The sequence below is a fragment of the Ascaphus truei genome, chromosome 6 (genome assembly GCF_040206685.1).
Source record: "Ascaphus truei isolate aAscTru1 chromosome 6, aAscTru1.hap1, whole genome shotgun sequence".
NCBI lineage: Eukaryota > Metazoa > Chordata > Amphibia > Anura > Ascaphidae > Ascaphus > Ascaphus truei.
The window spans coordinates 23279152-23296073 of record NC_134488.1 but is presented as its reverse complement, the minus strand read 5'-3'; positions in this window follow the sequence as shown (position 1 = coordinate 23296073).

Sequence of the window (16922 nt, the reverse complement as noted above, 5' to 3'; positions counted from 1 at the left end):
TGTTACCCGCCTCAGTTTTCAGCGGCATGGGGGACAGGAGCAGGCTTACAGTAGTACTTCCTCCCCCAGGTGAAAGTGTGTGACTTATGATTGTGTGTTGTGATTGAGTGTGTGTTCTCTGTGTTGGTTGTGATTGTGTGTGTCTTGTGATTGAGTGTGTGTTGTGATTGGGTGTATGTGTCTGTGTTGTGTCTGTGTTGGTTGTGATTGAGAGTGTGTTGTGGCTGTGTTGGTTGTGATTGTGTGTTGTGATTGAGTGTGTGTTGTCTGTATTAGTTGTGATTGTGTGTGTGTTGTGATTGAGTGTATGTGTGTTGTGTGTCTGTTGTGAGTATGTGTGTGTTGTGATTGAGTGTGTGTGTTGTGTTTGTGTTGGTTGTGATTGATTGTGTCTTGTCTGTGTGTTGTGATTGAGTGTGTATGTTGTGATTGTGTGTGTTGTGAGTGAGTATGTGTGTGTGTGTGGGTGTTGGGATTGAGTGTGTCTGTGTTGGTTGTGATTGATTCTGTGTTGTGATTGAGTGTGTGTTGTGATTGTGTGTGTGTTGTGTCGGTTGTGATTGATTGAGTGTGTGTGTGTTGTGTGTGTTGTGATTGAGTATGTGTGCTGTGTCTGTGTTGTGATTATGTGTGTGTGTTGTGATTGAATGCAGCGGTGCGAAAACTGGGGGGCGTACGCTCTCCAAAGCTTGGCGCTTGGGGAGACAAACAAAATTGAATTTGAAGCGCGCTCAGCAGCAGTCAATGCACACACACAGCCAAACAAATACACACAAAAATAGCCCCGATCCATGCCCCCTCCCCCCTGCTCATGCTTTCAAAATGATGCAGGACACCCTGCGCTCACGCTTGGAGAGTTGGTGATGTCACCGCTCTCAGCGGCAGCGTGGACGCAGCCTAATTTTGCAAGCGCGAGCTGTTGAAATAAGTATTTAGACATATTTGTATTTATATTGTGTACCGTTTAATAAAGGGGTTTTTTTTTCATGTGATTTTGATTACATCAGGCAGGGGGGGCCCGAGAAATTTCATGGATGAAAAGGGGGGCTCGGCATAAAAAGTTTGCTCAACCCTGCCTTACACTACCATAGTAGTCTCCACCAGGGGGGGCTACACATGCATGCACTCCCAGAAACCTACATGCATATATAAACTCATATGCACATATTGTAGCAATCTGTCTCCTTGCAGCCACTCTCACTGGCAAATTGCCACGGAAAATGAAATTATTATTGTTTATGTGTAAAGCGCCAACATATTCCGCGGCGCGGTACAATGGGAGGTACAGAGTGACATCAATGACGGAACAGAATGACATAGCAAGTAAGGACAAACAAGCGCCAACAGATACAGAAAGTGATGAGGACCCTGCGCCTGAGAGTTTACAATCTAGCGGCACTTGACTGGTATTAAGTATATACAGAGAAATGAATCTCTAGTGTAGTGTTCCAAGGATCCTAGTCATGCCACACGGGAACAAAGCAGAATGAACTCCATAAAGATAGATAGGGATTATTCCGATAATGTGTGTAGTACCTGTAATCGCTGTACCTCCAGACCAGAGATGTGAGCCTGCAGGGGAAGACCATCAGGTGAGACCCCGCCACAAAGCAGGATGGCAGGTGAGGTCAGTGTACACTAGCAGCTCTAGATCCAGGCATGTAAACAGCAAAATAACACAACCTTCATAGGTAATATAACCAGTAACAGAAGGCTTATTGAAGGTACTCACGGACCCTCATTGCTTGAAGTAGCAGGTGTATTCGTCCCGGCGAGTGTCCCATAAAGAGATATCCGTAGAAATGAACAAGATAGCAAAGAGCACAGTAAAAAGAGAAGAGAACCGGAGGCAGGATCAAAACACGAAAAAAAATAAAAATGTATTCACACATGGTGCCGGTACAAAAACTGAAGATAAAGCCTCTGACGCGTTTCACTGGCACTTTACCTTAAGACCACTGATGCACCCTGGTACCTGACCGGGGATTCTCCCTAGTGCCTGATTGGTCAGTCTGCTCTACTTTGGCTACTGCCAATCTTTACTCTTACTTGTTTATTAGTCCACATAGACTTTAATTAAGGCTGATGTGTAGGTTCTCAGTCAATCTATACTGTATGTCATGAAATACACTGCAATTCAGGTACTGTAAACATACTTCCTCTAGCCTTGTACACGGAAGATCAGCTACTAGCATTTGTTTCTGCAGCTGTTGGCTGAATATCTTGAGGCTAATGGGCACCAAGCCAGCAAGACTTGGAAGCAACTGGATTGACATATCCCCCTGGATTTCCCTCCTGTCTGTGACACTTTGCATGGTTTCCTGCGGGAGCTTGTGAAAGTGAAAAATCTGTTTCCCATTGAGGTGTGGAAACCACCGAGAATGCCGTTCTCATTACACAAATAAGTATTCTTGAACCAGGAAAGCTCACTAATCTAACTTCCCTGTCATGCATCTGTGCATATTATCCCTATTCCCCAAGTCCAAGTTAAATGCTTCCTTGTCTCTTTTAACCTCTCGGTTGCCGTTGACACGCCTCGTTTATCCAACGTCTCCACTTTCCAAATAGGAATCGTGGAAAAATTAAGCGCTGGTTTAGTCTAGCAAATAGATGCAATGTATTTGTCAACTATAACTTAGAAATGGAGATGGTCAAACCGCTTAGCTTGCCTTACATCTTGCTTTTCTTCAGAGCCATATTTTATGTAATCCTCTTATGTTGGGTACTATTAGGGGCTGGAGGCTTTTAAGGAAAAAATGTAATAATATCATAACTTTATTTCATATAGCACTTTTCTTGCAATGGGACTCAGCGCTTCACAATTACAGTATAATGCGGGGTACGCAGCACATAAGTATTTCTACACACACAGTCCCTGCCCAGAGGATCTTACAATCTATTTTTTGGGTGCCTGATGCACAGGGAGATAAAGAGGTTGAAGGTCACAAAGAGCCGACACTGGTTCCGCTGTTTCAAACTCAGTGTCATTGTTTTACTGTCAGTGTTTTTACTCTCTGAACCGCTCCGTCTCTCCTCTCACTTCCAACCAAATATTTTTCGGCTCCTACCTATTCATTGGAACCCTATGTTCCATCAAGGGGAACTGCTTTAACCCTTTGACAAGTGGCAGACTGAAGGAGTGGCTCAGACACTGACTCTGTCAACGAGTGTGATGGAGGAGAGCCTTGTGCAATTCCCGGTGTCAGCTCCTTGTGACCTGGGGCAAGTCACTTTCAAGGCACCAAAGACCTAGATTGTAAGCTTATCTGTGCAGTGGCTGTGTCTGTAACAGGTCTAAGCACTGCGTACCATGCACTGTACGGTAATTGTGACACGCTTTGAGTTGGAACAAAAGCACTATATAAAATAAAGTTAATATTCACATTAAGGGGCCTATGCAGAGAGCAGCGAATTTTAAAATTGGCGAATTTATTAAAAAGTAGCTTTTTTGGAGAGTTTTATTCTCCATATGCAGAAAAGTGCGAATTCTGCTATGTTTAACATGGATGCGTGTGGCGAGTTTAAATTGGCGAGATGCGCGCTTCAGAAACGTGTAAAAACAAATTCGCGCCTTTTTTTTCCCATTGCAATGGCCGCGAGCGGCAGCTTCTTGCCAATTTTTTCTGGCGAGGCAAAAAGGAGACAATCGCGCCATTTTATTGGCGCGAACAGCCGCTAGATGCCGTTCGCGCCTCTCTGCATTAGGATATTTTTAAAACTGGCGAGATTGAGGTTCTCGCCAGCCGCGAGGCGAGTTTTACAAATAGAAAAGAAAAATTGGCGCGTTTTTCGGAACTCGCCATTTTCTGCTGCTTTCTGCGCGATTTTCTCCAAAAAATGGCGAATTTCGAAATAGCGCTGCTCTCTGCATAGGCCCCATAATCTTTTGTTAATTGCACAACACTTTTTTTTTTTTAAAGAAATAAATGCTAAATATAATCTCCCCAATTTTCATTGTTTCTATATCTCCAAATTCATAATTCATCATATCAACTTGATTGCTAATGAGTTCTCTTCCGTGAGACAGGCCCTTCGGACACACACTGATTGCTAAGCGATTGTAACCTTCCCTGTAGTCAGAGAGGCCTGGCGTGTCAGCGTCAGAAGCTCGGCGTGGGACAGAGTGAGGGAGGACCTTCAGCTGGGGGAGAGCCGGGGTCCGGCGGTAACTACATTGTCCGGCCGCCGGGCCCGGGACACCTGTCCCGGCTCTCCTCCCTGTCGGCAGCCTTGCTCGCGCTGCCCAACGCACGTTCAGAGAGGTAAATATCGGACACATACATGTCCAGTGTTACCTCTCATTTTTTACCGGACGCAGTAGCAAAATACAGTACTGGTCAGTCCGGTTCAAAACCGGACACCTGGCAACCCTAGTCATGCCAAAACGTTCGATATGGCAGTAATTTTATCTAAGCTACCTGAACAGGCCCCGGTGTCTTTACTCACGCCTTCTCCTTATTTCTGAAAGTCCCAAAAAATGTAGAAGACATTTTTATTTAGAGGTGTGTTTACAAAAGTGCATTATAGTTTGTTGCAGTCATTCAGGTGATTTGGAAATAATAAGTGATCATAGCTTTAGAATTGTATTCAATACTAGCTGAGAGACCCGGCGTTGCCCGGGATGTAATGTTCCCGTTCCCCTCTCTCTCCTCCCCCCTCTCTCTGTTTGTCCCCCATTCACATCAATCCAGTCCCCCCCCTCCCTCCCTCCCTCCTTTACAGCTTCATGTAGCGTGTGTGCGTCAGTCACTGTGTGTTTGCGCGCGCGTCAGTGAGTCTGAAGCAGAAACACAAACACACACAGACTGACGCACACACAGTCAGTGTGTGCCTCAGTCAGTGTGTGCGTGCGTGTGTGCGTCAGTCAGGGTTTGTGTGCGCGTCAATCAGTGTGTGCGTGCGTGCGGCAGTCAGTCAGTGTGTGTGCGCGTGCGGCAGTCAGTGTGTGTGTGTGTGGGGGTGTGTGCGCGTGCGGCAGTCAGTGTGCGCGCGTCAGTCGGTGTGTGTGTGTCAGTCGGTGTGTGTGTGTCAGTCGGTGTGTGTGTGTCAGTCGGTGTGTGTGTCAGTCAGTGTGTGTGTCAGTCAGTGTGTGTGTCAGTCAGTTTGTGTGTGTGTGTGTGTGTGTGCGCGCGTCAGTTAGTGTGTGTGTGTGAGCCAGTGTGTGTGTGCGAGTCAGTGTCAGTGTGTCAGTCAGTGTGTGTGTCAGTCAGTGTGTGTGTGTCATCAGTGTGTGTGCGCGCGTCAGTTAGTGTGCGTGTGTGTGTGCGTCAGTCAGCGTGTGTGTGTGTCAGTAAGTTGTGTGTCAGTCAGTGTGTGGGAGGTGATGTGAGTGGAGCGCCGGGGAGGGGAGCACCAGGGAGGGAGTCAGGGGAGGGGAGGCGTCAAAGGCAGGGAGGGGAGGCGTCAAAGGCAGGGGGGGGCGTCAAAGGCAGGGGGGGGGCGTCAAAGGCAGGGGGGGGGCGTCAAAGGCAGGGGGGGCGTCAAAGGCAGGGGGGGGCGTCAAAGGCAGGGGGGGGGGCGTCAAAGGCAGGGGGGGGCGTCAAAGGCAGGGGGGGGGCGTCAAAGGCAGGGGGGGGGCGTCAAAGGGAGGGGGGGGCGTCAAAGGGAGGGGGGGGCCTCAAAGGGAGGGGCGTCAAAGGGAGGGGGGGAGGGGCGTCAAAGGAGGGGGGGGCGTCAAAGGGAGGGGGGGCGTCAAAGGGAGGGGGGGGGGCGTCAAAGGGAGGGGGGGGGGCGTCAAAGGGAGGGGGGGGGCGTCAAAGGGAGGGGGGGGGCGTCAAAGGGAGGGGGGGGGCGTCAAAGGGAGGGGGGGGCGTCAAAGGGAGGGGGGGGCGTCAAAGGGAGGGGGGGGGCATCAAAGGGAGGGGGGGGTGTCAAAGGGAGGGGGGGGCGTCAAAGGGAGGGGGGGGGGCGTCAAAGGGAGGGGGGGGGGCGTCAAAGGGAGGGGGGGGGGCGTCAAAGGGAGGGGGGGGGGCGTCAAAGGGAGGGGGGGGGCGTCAAAGGGAGGGGGGGGCGTCAAAGGGAGGGGAGGGTGGCGTCAAAGGGAGAGGGGAGGGTGGCGTCAAAGGCAGGGCGTCAAAGGCAGGGGGGGCGTCAAAGGCAGGGGGGGGCGTCAAAGGCAGGGGGGGGCGTCAAAGGCAGGGGGGGGGGGCGTCAAAGGCAGGGGGGGCGTCAAAGGCAGGGGGGTGGGGGCGTCAAAGGCAGGGGGGCGTCAAAGGCAGGGGGGGGCGTCAAAGGCAAGGGGGGGGGCGTCAAAGGCAGGGGGGGGGGCGTCAAAGGCAGGGGGGGCATCAAAGGCAGGGGGGGGCGTCAAAGGCAGGGGGGGGGCGTCAAAGGCAGGGGGGGCGTCAAAGGCAGGGGGGGGGCGTCAAAGGCAGGGGGGGGGCGTCAAAGGCAGGGGGGGCGTCAAAGGCAGGGGGGGCGTCAAAGGCAGGGGGGGCGTGGACAGGAAGGGGGGGCAGTGGACAGGAGAGGGGGGGGAGGTGGACAGGAGAGGGGGGGGCGGTGGACAGGAGAGGGGGGGGCGGTGGACAGGAGAGGGGGGGGCGGTGGACAGGACGGGGGGCGGTGGACAGGACGGGGGGGCGGTGGACAGGACGGGGGGGCGGTGGACAGGAGAGGGGGGCGGTGGACAGGAGAGGGGGGGGCGGTGGACAGGACGGGGGGGGGCGGTGGACAGGAGGGGGGGCGGTGGACAGGAGGGGGGGGCAGTGGACAGGAGGGGGGGGCAGTGGACAGGAGGGGGGGGCAGTGGACAGGAGGGGGGGGGCAGTGGACAGGAGGGGGGCAGTGGACAGGAGGGGGGGCAGTGGACAGGAGGGGGGGCAGTGGACAGGAGGGGGGCAGTGGACAGGAGGGGGGGGCAGTGGACAGTGACACACACACACACACACACACACACACACACACACACGTCTCAGTTGATGCGCCCTTTCTCAGTTCCATTTGGCGCCGGAGGTGGGGGAGCGACACCTACCTGTACTTCCGGGCGCCGCCATCGTCTGACTCGGCGCCGCGAGGGAGGAAGGGGAGCCGCCATCTTACGCGCCGCGTGGCAGCTGCCTGTTCCCCCGCCGGGGGTAGGGGAGAGGTGATTTGGAGCGGGGAGAGGTGATTTGGAGCGGGGAGGGGGGAGAGGTGATTTGGAGCGGGGAGGGGGGAGAGGTGATGCCGCTGGGGAGGGGGAGAGGTGATTTGGAGCGGGGAGGGGGGAGAGGTGATTTGGAGCGGGGAGGGGGGAGAGGTGATGCCGCTGGGGAGGGGGAGAGGTGATTTGGAGCGGGGAGCGGGGAGAGGTGATGCCGCTGGGGAGGGGGAGAGGTGATTTGGAGCGGGGAGGGGGGAGAGGTGATTTGGAGCGGGGAGGGGGGAGAGGTGATGCCGCTGGGGAGGGGGAGAGGTGATGCCGCTGGGGAGGGGGAGAGGTGATGCGCTGGGAGGGGGAGAGTTGAGTTTGAGCGCCGCTGGGGAGGGGGAGAGGTGATGCCGCTGGGGAGGGGGAGAGGTGATTTGGAGCGGGGAGGGGGGAGAGGTGATTTGGAGCGGGGAGAGGTGATGCCGCTGGGGAGGGGGAGAGGTGATTTGGAGCGGGGAGGGGGAGAGGTGATGCCGCTGGGGAGGGGGAGAGGTGATTTGGAGCGGGGAGGGGGAGAGGTGATTTGGAGCGGGGAGGGGGAGAGGTGATTTGGAGCGGGGAGGGGGAGAGGTGATGCCGCTGGGGAGGGGGAGAGGTGATTTGGAACGGGGAGGGGGAGAGGTGATGCCGCTGGGGAGGGGGAGAGGTGATTTGGAGCGGGGAGGGGGAGAGGTGATGCCGCTGGGGAGGGGGAGAGGTGATTTGGAGCGGGGAGGGGGGAGAGGTGATTTGGAGCGGGGAGGGGGAGAGGTGATTTGGAGCGGGGAGAGGTGATTTGGAGCGGGGAGGGGGAGAGGTGTGTGTGTGTGTGTGTGTGTGTTTTTTTTTTTTTTTGGACCTTTGGCCCGTCACTCCGCCTCAGGCCAATGAGAGGTGTGGGGGGCGGGCCAAGGGGGTGGTGTGTGTGTGTGTGAGGCCAATGAGAGGTGTGCGGGGGCGGGCGGGCCAAGGGACCAATGAGATTGCTCCTTGGGACACCGGACATCCAGGCAGGCAGGCATGCATGCATGCAGGCAGGCATACAGTGCTTTCACTAATATAGTATAAGAAGATACAGTACTGCATACAATACACCCTTAAATGTAGGCTCAGGCTGCGTCCATAGCACGGGAAGCCGTGCTGAGCAGGGCGGACGCTCCGCGCTGAGCCCCTGCATCCTCAATGAGGATACCTTGAGAGGGGGCTCCCGCGAGCGTCCGCAGGCGTGCTGAGGCACTGGATTTTTCAGCCGACAGCCAAGCTGTTTTTCAGAGCGCTGTCGACTGAAAACATCCAATCAGCACGAGGCAGTGTCAACGTCACGGCGCCGTGACGTTGACGTCGGTGCGTCGCGGGCGATTGGCCTAGCGACGTCACTGCCCCGCCTCCCTCAGCCTCCCCCCGCCTCCCGATCGCGACCGCTGACGTCAGCGCGCCTCAGCACTGCTACCTCCTCTATGGACGTGGCCTCAGAATAGCAAAGAAGGCTTTGCCATGGATGCTTGGTTTGCTGTCTTATATCCTCCTCCTTCATACTTTGTGGCTGCTTTCTTACACAAGCACAAAACTGTTGGACAAGTAACACTAGAATACTGCTTGCAATGGAAAGAAGGGACACATCATAGAGGCAGCAATATACAGGCATACCCCGGTTTAAGGACACTCACTTTAAGTACACTCGCGAGTAAGTACATCTCGCTCAATAGGCAAACGGCAGCTCACGCATGCGCCTGTCAGCACGTCCTGAACAGCAATTCCGACTCCCTACCTGTACTGAAGCTGTGCGCAAGCGGGGAGGCTATAGAGCCCATTGCAAATGCGTTATTTATATCAGTTATGCACGTATATGGCGATTGCAGTACAGTAAATGCATCGATAAGTGGGGAAAAGGCAGTGCTTCACTTTAAGTACATTTTCGCTTTACATACATGCTCCGGTCCCATTGCGTATGTTAATGCGGGGTATGCCTGTAAAATGTGGCCCATATAAAATGCTAATTATTACATATATATTTTCTATTGAGCAGCGTCTGTTTTTTTTAGTTTTTTACTTAAACAGCGTTTATGGAAGTTGTACACTGATAAGAAAGGTATTTCGTATATTTTTGCCAAACTTTATTTTTATCTCCAGTAAAATGTAATGGAAATTAAAATAAATAACATTAAATGTATTGCCTGTTTCTCCGCCCCCCCTCCCCTCCCCCCTCCTCTCCCCCTCTCTCCTCATGGCTGAGCGCTCACTGCAGCAGTTCCAGACAGCAGCCCCCCACAAGTTAAAATTCTTGGAGGGGGTAGTTTGTGTGTGTGGAATTGTGCAATTATGTGTGCGTGTGTGAAATTGTGTGTGAAGAGTGTGTGTGTGGAATAGTGCGTGTGTTGAATTGTGTGTGTATGTGTATGTCAAAGTGTGTGTGTGTGTGTGTGTGTGTGGAATAGTGCGTGCGTTGAATTGTGTGTGTGTATGTCAAAGTGTGTGTGCGTGGAATAGTGCATGCGTGTGTTGAATTATGTGTGTGTGGAATTGTGGAATTGTGGAATTGTGTGTGTGTTGGAATTTTCTATGAAACTCAAATTTTTGTATAGTTTCATTTTTTAATTCTTTAAAAGTCAAAGTAATAACCAGCGTCTATACATGTTAAACATTTTGATTTTTATTATTAACTTTTTCTTACGAGCACCTCTCTCTTTTTTTTTTTTTTTTATATATACACACAAGAAAATCACTGTGCAAACTAATGATAGAAAAGTCGCAGACGGCAGGAGAAAGTTGCTTGCAGTCATATTTGCAGAGTTGCAGAAACCAGAGTTTCATTACTAGGGCCCTGAAGCACAACTGCACAATATCAATAATCCCTGAAATGTATATACAACTGGGTATAACAGGCTACTGCTCTATAGTGAATAACTAGCAATATCAGAGTACAGGTAGTCCTCGCCTTACAGCGTTCCGCTTTCCGTCGGATGCGTTTTCCGACGGCGCATAATGGAGTCCAAAAACGCATCACCGCCGCCGTTTTCGCGTATCCGACGGAAACCGCCGCTCAACATGGGTCCCGCTTTCCGACTGTCCCATATCCGACGCGGGTTTGCGGGACGTGTTCTGTCGGAAAAGCGAGGACTGCCTTTATACCACTGTCATGGATACTTAGTAGAGGGAGATAAAATAAACACTTTCAAACACTTGACTAATTTACAGGTGGGAAGAATTTTTCAGAGAGAGGGGAACAGCAGGACACCTGTGACTGCATTGGAGTTAGAGAATGGCCAACCTCCGGTAAAACAGAGATAGTACAGGCGTACCCCGCATTAACGTACGCAATGGGTCCAGAGCATGTATGTAAAGCGGAAATGTACTTAAAGTGAAGCACTACCTTTTCCCACTTATCGATGCTTCGGTGCAGGTAGGAAGCCGGTATTGCTGTTCAGGACGTGCTGACAGGCGCATGCGCGAGCTGCCGTTTGCCTATTGGGCGAGGGGAATCAGCGCGTCACTTCTACGGCGGTCTGTAGGGCAGAATAAGTGTCCGTGCTTGCGAAGCGAGTGTACGGACAGAGGGGTATGGGGCTTTTGTAAATATGTCCTTACTCGCGAGTGCATTTAAAGTGAGTGTCCTTAAACCGGGGTATGCCTGTACTTGATTTCAGAAAGTGGAGTAGATATATGGAATAGCCTGCCAGCAGACTTGGCAGAGACAAACACAGTTTAACAATTCCAATATATTTGGGATAGGTAAGGGGGACCCAGTAGAGTTAGAAGAAAAAAGTATTGTAAATAAAAATCCCCCTTGTAAGCACATTCACATGTCTCAGACAGGTCTGCAACCCCTGCCTGTCTCCATTATCTCCCAGCATGCAGTGCTTCCACTGCAGCCAGGGATTCTGGGAAATGACATGCACACAGTGTCACCTTTAATAAGGTCTATGATCCTAAACAAAGCAGGAGGTAAGGGGTGCAAAATGCCCTTTCTATGTTCCCATGCTATTGAGACACCAAGAAGAGTGATCCGAAAAAGGAATAGAGATGATTCCCTGAAACGAGGGGAGGAAACTGGCAGTCACATAGTATAATAGATGACATTTACTGTGGAAGAAACAGTGCCAAGTTTCTCTCCATTTCACTGGCTTGTACTTCATCCTGTAAGACTCTGCAACGGTTCTTGTCGGCCAGCACTGGAGTAGCATTCAATTAAACGAAGTGCTTCAATGAATTTCCCTTGGTCCATTAGACACATCACATTTACTGCGCTCAGTCAAAGCCCCCCCTCCCTTCCCCTCTGCCACTGTCTTATTAGAGAGGTTCATTTGCAAAATTGGTTGCAGATGAATGTTGATGGATTAGGATAAATTAAGCTAACTAATGCAGTGGGGGGACTTGCACAGAAATGGCCTGCCTCTGTGCCTCTGAAACACACTGGGGACTCCATTTGTACACGATAAACGCACACCGAGGATTGCTGTAGCTTTGATATATGTCACCGACAGAAATGTAGAGTGACCTAGTCCCTGATGGAGAGGCCAGCCACAGAGACGATGCCCTTAGCATGTCCGCCGAACCCAACAAGGAGTGGCGGCCATGACACTTTTGCTTGTTTACTAAGGGTGAACGAGATCCGTTTGTGTCAGCACCTTGACTTCACAATCATTGGCAGTGGCACTTGGGTGACGCAGCCCTTTCAGCACAGGAGAGGTTAAAAGAGTGGAGTCCCATGTAAACCAAAATGTATGTATATCTTTATTTATATAGAGGCAAGTGATATATTAGGAATAAGCACATCGTACATAAAAGTAGACACTAGGAAAAGGAATACCTGGGCCGAAGAGCTTACAGTCTAAGTGTTGAGTAGAGAGAACTTACATGGAAAGTAGGAGGGAGTTATGGTATGTGCGTCTGTCTGCAAGCGGTCATGGTCAATGCATGAGATGTATAGTATCAGCCACGGACCTACCCATACGCTTCGGTAAAGAGGTGCGTTTTAATATGGGCCTTAAAGGTGGAGAGAGAGGGTGCTTCCCATGTATTACTCTCCCCCCGTTCTCACTCTTACCCCCTTTCTTCCTCACTTACTTCCCCCTCACTCCCTCTCTTACACCCCCTCTCTCCTCCCACTCTCCCCCCTCCATCAATTACCCCACTCTCACGCAATCCTGCTTCCTCAATCCCCCCTCCTCACAATCATTTCCTCCCCCCCTCCCTCTAGCCACACACATCCAGCCACAATAATTACCCCCAAAATACATACAACCCCCCACCCCCCAAATACATACAAACCTTCCCATCCCCTAAATCCATACACACACCCCAAATACATTAAAAAAACACCCCCTAATACATACAAGACCCTGGCCCAGCCTGAGGTAAGGCCCAACTATTTTGTCTGTGCGCCGTGCCCCCCACAGTCACTGGACATGGGACACTTCTCCCGGCTTCCCCCCCGTCGGCGGCCCTGGAGGGAGGAGTATCACCAAGGCAGCGTGCTTGTGATACTGGGTGTACTGTATGATAGTGTTGCAAACAGTCATGGAGAAGGGGCCAGTAGGGCCAGGGTTGGGAGGAAGTATGAGGTGCTCCGTCTTTGACATATTAAGGTTTAGTCGGCGGAGGGCCATCCGGGATGTTATAGAGGAGGGACATTCAGAGACTTTGGTCTGTACAGCAGGTCAGGGGTTGAAAGGTAAATTTGTATGTCATCAGCATATAAGTGATATTTGAAGCCAAGAGATGTGATAACATCCCTGTAACGGGTGCTCGCCACAAACTGGACTGAACCACGAGGCCGGGGTGGGGATATAGAAACTCCGACCTGAAGCCGCGAAGTTGCGTCCGGAATGCAGATGCGTAGTCGTGGGTAGCCGGGTTAGGGTTGGAGAGGTGAGAGTAGTAGGGGTCACGTAGCCGAGGTCGAGGGTAGTAGAAGTTAGCTTAGTAGGTATCCAAGCCTAGGTCGAGGGTAGGAGACAGGAGGGTAGTAGGTAAATCCGTGGCAAGGGTCCAGGTGAGCTGCAAGGAAAGACGAAGTACAGCAAGGAAAGGCAGGAGAAGGGATAACAGTTTGCTTGCGACCAGCACAACGTCACACGGTACAAACTGTTATGCTCAGCCAAATTGCAGAAGCACAGACTGAGCATATAAAGGGTGAATTAACCAATCGCTGAACTGCTGGTCAGCAGAAGCTGAAAGTGAAACCAGAGTGCTGATTCGTTGATGTGTAGAGTGCACACAGCAGGAGCTGATGAGGAAAGCCTGCAGCAAGTCAGAATCAAACTCTGGAGCGGAGCCTGCGTCCGATCCTCAGTCCCCTAAAGAGTGTGTAGAGAGAAAAGAGAAGAGGTCCCAGGACAGAGCCCCAGGGTACAACCACAGAGAGATCGACAGAGGAGGATGTGGTGTTCGCAAATGAATCGCTGAAAGTACGGTGGGAGAGGTAAAAGAAAATCCAGGTTAGAGCTCTATTAATGATACCAAGAGTATGGTGAATGTGAAGGAGAAGAGGGTAGTCCACAGTATCAATGGCGGCAGAGAGGTCAAGTAATATAAGCAGGGTGTAATTACCTTGATCTTTGGCACCATGGAGGTCATTAGTTATTTTTGCAAGGGCTGTTTGGGTGGTGTGAGTAGTGCGGAAGGATCTAGGAGAGAATTTGTTGTAAGAAAATGGAGCAAACGAGAGAATACAAGACATTCAAGGAGTTTAGAGGTAAAAGGCAGGAGGGAGGGCGATAGTTAGAAAGACAGGTAGTGTCAAGCTTGCTGTTTTTGAGTAAAGGCATAACTGTTGCATGCTTGAAGGAAGAGGGAAAGGTACAGAGCAGAGAGAGGCGTTTAAAATGTGCGTGCGTGTGTGTGTGTGTGGGGATTAGCGTGGGAGAAAGAGGATTGAGAAGATGGGAGACAATGGACTCAAGGGGGCAGGTGGTAGCGGGAGAAGAGGAGATCAGCAGCGACACTTTCTCCTCTGTGACAGAGAAAAGAGTCATGAAAGGCAGGAGGAGAGTTAGGCCTGGGACATGGTGCAGGGAAGAGCGCTGGGCAGCGCTGACGCTCATGCTCTCCTGCTCAAGCATTGTGTCGGGTGGGAGGCTTTTGGGAGGCGGGCCTGGAGGCGGGGCTAGCGCGCCACGTCACGGCACCGACGTCACGGACTGCCATTGGCTTCTGGCAGTCACGTGACTGGAATACAAAAAAGAAGGGGGAGCACAGGTTAAGGGATAATGGAGGTAATAAAAACGAGGTGATTAGGTTCGAGTGTATTGGTCCTCAAACTGGTGATTCTGGGGGTGGTCTTCAAACTGGTGATTCTGGGGGTGGTAATGTATAAAATAACAGAATAACTTACACGGCCTTGTGCAAGTGCTATCGCATCAAGGTTTCTTTTGTTCTTTATTTCTTTGTTCTGCTGGTGTGGCGTTCTGTCTTCCCTAGTCCAAATAGTGACTTCTTTGATCTGCCTGCAGCTCTTGGTTGTGGTATCCCTCTCAGTAGTAAATGAGTGACTGTCCCAGTCTTCCGGAATCCAAAGGAGATGAGTAAAGGTCCCAAGTAGGTCCAGGCAGGAAAAGCATGCGAAGGTAGAACTGCAAGTTTTTTTTTACCCTGGTCTGATTAACCAGGTGGAGCTGGTTAATTGTTTAGCTGCAAATAACCAGCTCCCTGCTGGATTCCTTAGACTATGAGAGGCTTTCTATGGCAGCCTAATTTAGACAGGGTTAAGTCCATGTTACATGTAGAATACTGCATGAGACGGGACTACAGATGGGCTGTATTGACGAATGTAATCCACCTTTGTCTTGCAATACCCAGCAAAGTCCTGAGGTGAAATGGAGGAAGAAAAACAGACAGTGGTCTGAGTAGAGAGCAAACAGAGAAGAGTCAGCAAGGGTTAGACTTGTGAGTGTTGGTTAGTGAGGAAAAGTAGGTTTGTTCAGCCTGGGAGAGGGCAGAGTTAAAACAGGACAGGATACATGTGTAGTGAAGGAAGTCTGCTAGGGTATGAGGTATTTACTCCAGGGCATTCAGAGGAACAAGTGCAGGAATGTAACATGCGTGTGTGGCAGTTTAGCCAAGGTCTGGGGTTAGAAGGGCGAGAACAGCAGAGAGAAAGAGGGGCATGTAGATCAAGAGAGGATGATAGGGCAGAGTTGTAGTTCCTGACCAGGTTGTTAGAGTCTGTAGCAGAGCAGAGAGAGGAGAGGCAGGAGCATAAAGTGGAGTTAAAAGCTGTTAGATGAATGAAACGCAGGTCTCTGCAGAAAACATAGGGTCGATGGAGGTGAAGAAGAGGAGACTGAGAGAGAGTAAATGAGATGATGGTCAAGCCTATTGGGAAAGCACATTGGGTAGACTCCCTTAGTGGGACTACTTTGCTGTAACTCAGGAGTTATTTGCAAGAGACTCTGAGGTGAATGGGCAGTTCGACCAAGCACCAAATACAGTGGTAAGTAAAATAGGATAAATATAGCTGGTTTACATCAGACAAGTATAATTATTTTAAAATAATTTTGAAGCGTTAAAACATTCCACGGTAAACAAATGATTTAACAATATTTGGCAAATGATTGTATCACTAAGAAAGATTGCATAGTAATTAACATGGCTGACTTAGCTTTGTTCTTTTCTTTACAAAGTAATTATGTAAAGTCATCATTAGTCAGATAGATAGACATAAATAGCTGATAGGCTTGGATTTAGTATTCCCGACAAAACAAATTTTTCACAAGATATATATATATATATATATAAGACAGCTAATTTAACCCTTTGAATCCCGGTGGGGCCTGCTGCACCAGAGTACCACGGCCCCACCAGAGTACCACGGCCCCACCAGAGTACCACGGCCCCTCCGGGACTCAATCACTGTGGCAGATGGGGCAATGTGGCTCATATTAATAAAGGTTAAGCCCGGCCATTGCCCCTACCTGTTTTAAGTGATACTCAGGGGGTAACCCAGTATCCCCGGGCCTAACGTAGTTTGGTTTGTGTAGGTCATTGTGTAGATTAAGCTGAACATGTGTTTCTGCTGTCTTTGTGTGCAGGGCTGGTAATTCACTCAACCAGCCTGCCCGCAAAGAGATAAGGTCCTGCTATCCAGGGTGTGGGTGGGGAAGTGCTCCAGCCATTGTTAGGAGTGGGGAGGGGCGCTGACTCAGGTCTTGGGAACAATGCCTTTCCGAGCTGAGCCTTTGTTCAGCCCAGACTCTGAGGCCCCTACCTCTGCGGGAGATACCAGGCTGGCTAGGGGAACCGTTGCTGGGGATGAACCCCGTAGGCACGATTCCTATTGACCCGTTTGCATTTTCCACTCCTCTGCAAGTCCACCTCTGTGGGCTGGTTTAGAGGCATGGCACATCCTATAATGGCCTATCATCGACGAGCCTCTGCTCTGTGATTGGTCCTTTGAAGTATCCGCACGCTGATTGGTCGGCATCCTGTCTTCCATGCCTTTCTATGGAGATAGGGAGTCTATGTAAAAAGCTGCTGATTTCAGCTCCAGAGTCTATTCTGGTCATAGTGTAGATGTCATCCGAGGTTTTTGCCGGAGACACCAAAGCGAGGCTCGTAGGGAAGCCGAGCGGGCGATTTGAACTTGCTATAGTTCAAGTAGCATCCTTGGACTGCTGCAGTACCCAAAGCGGGCAGAGAGTGGAAGCTGCCCGGGTAAGCCTTGGATGTGGCGCCTGGCACCTAGTTGAGTTAGGATTTCCCCCCCCCACCCCCTGTTTTGGGTGAGTTTGTGCCCCACTGTGTGCAGTGCCGTGTCTGTCGACTTCGGTGAAATAAACTCATTTTATTTTAACCTCTTGCCTTGTCTGGTGCT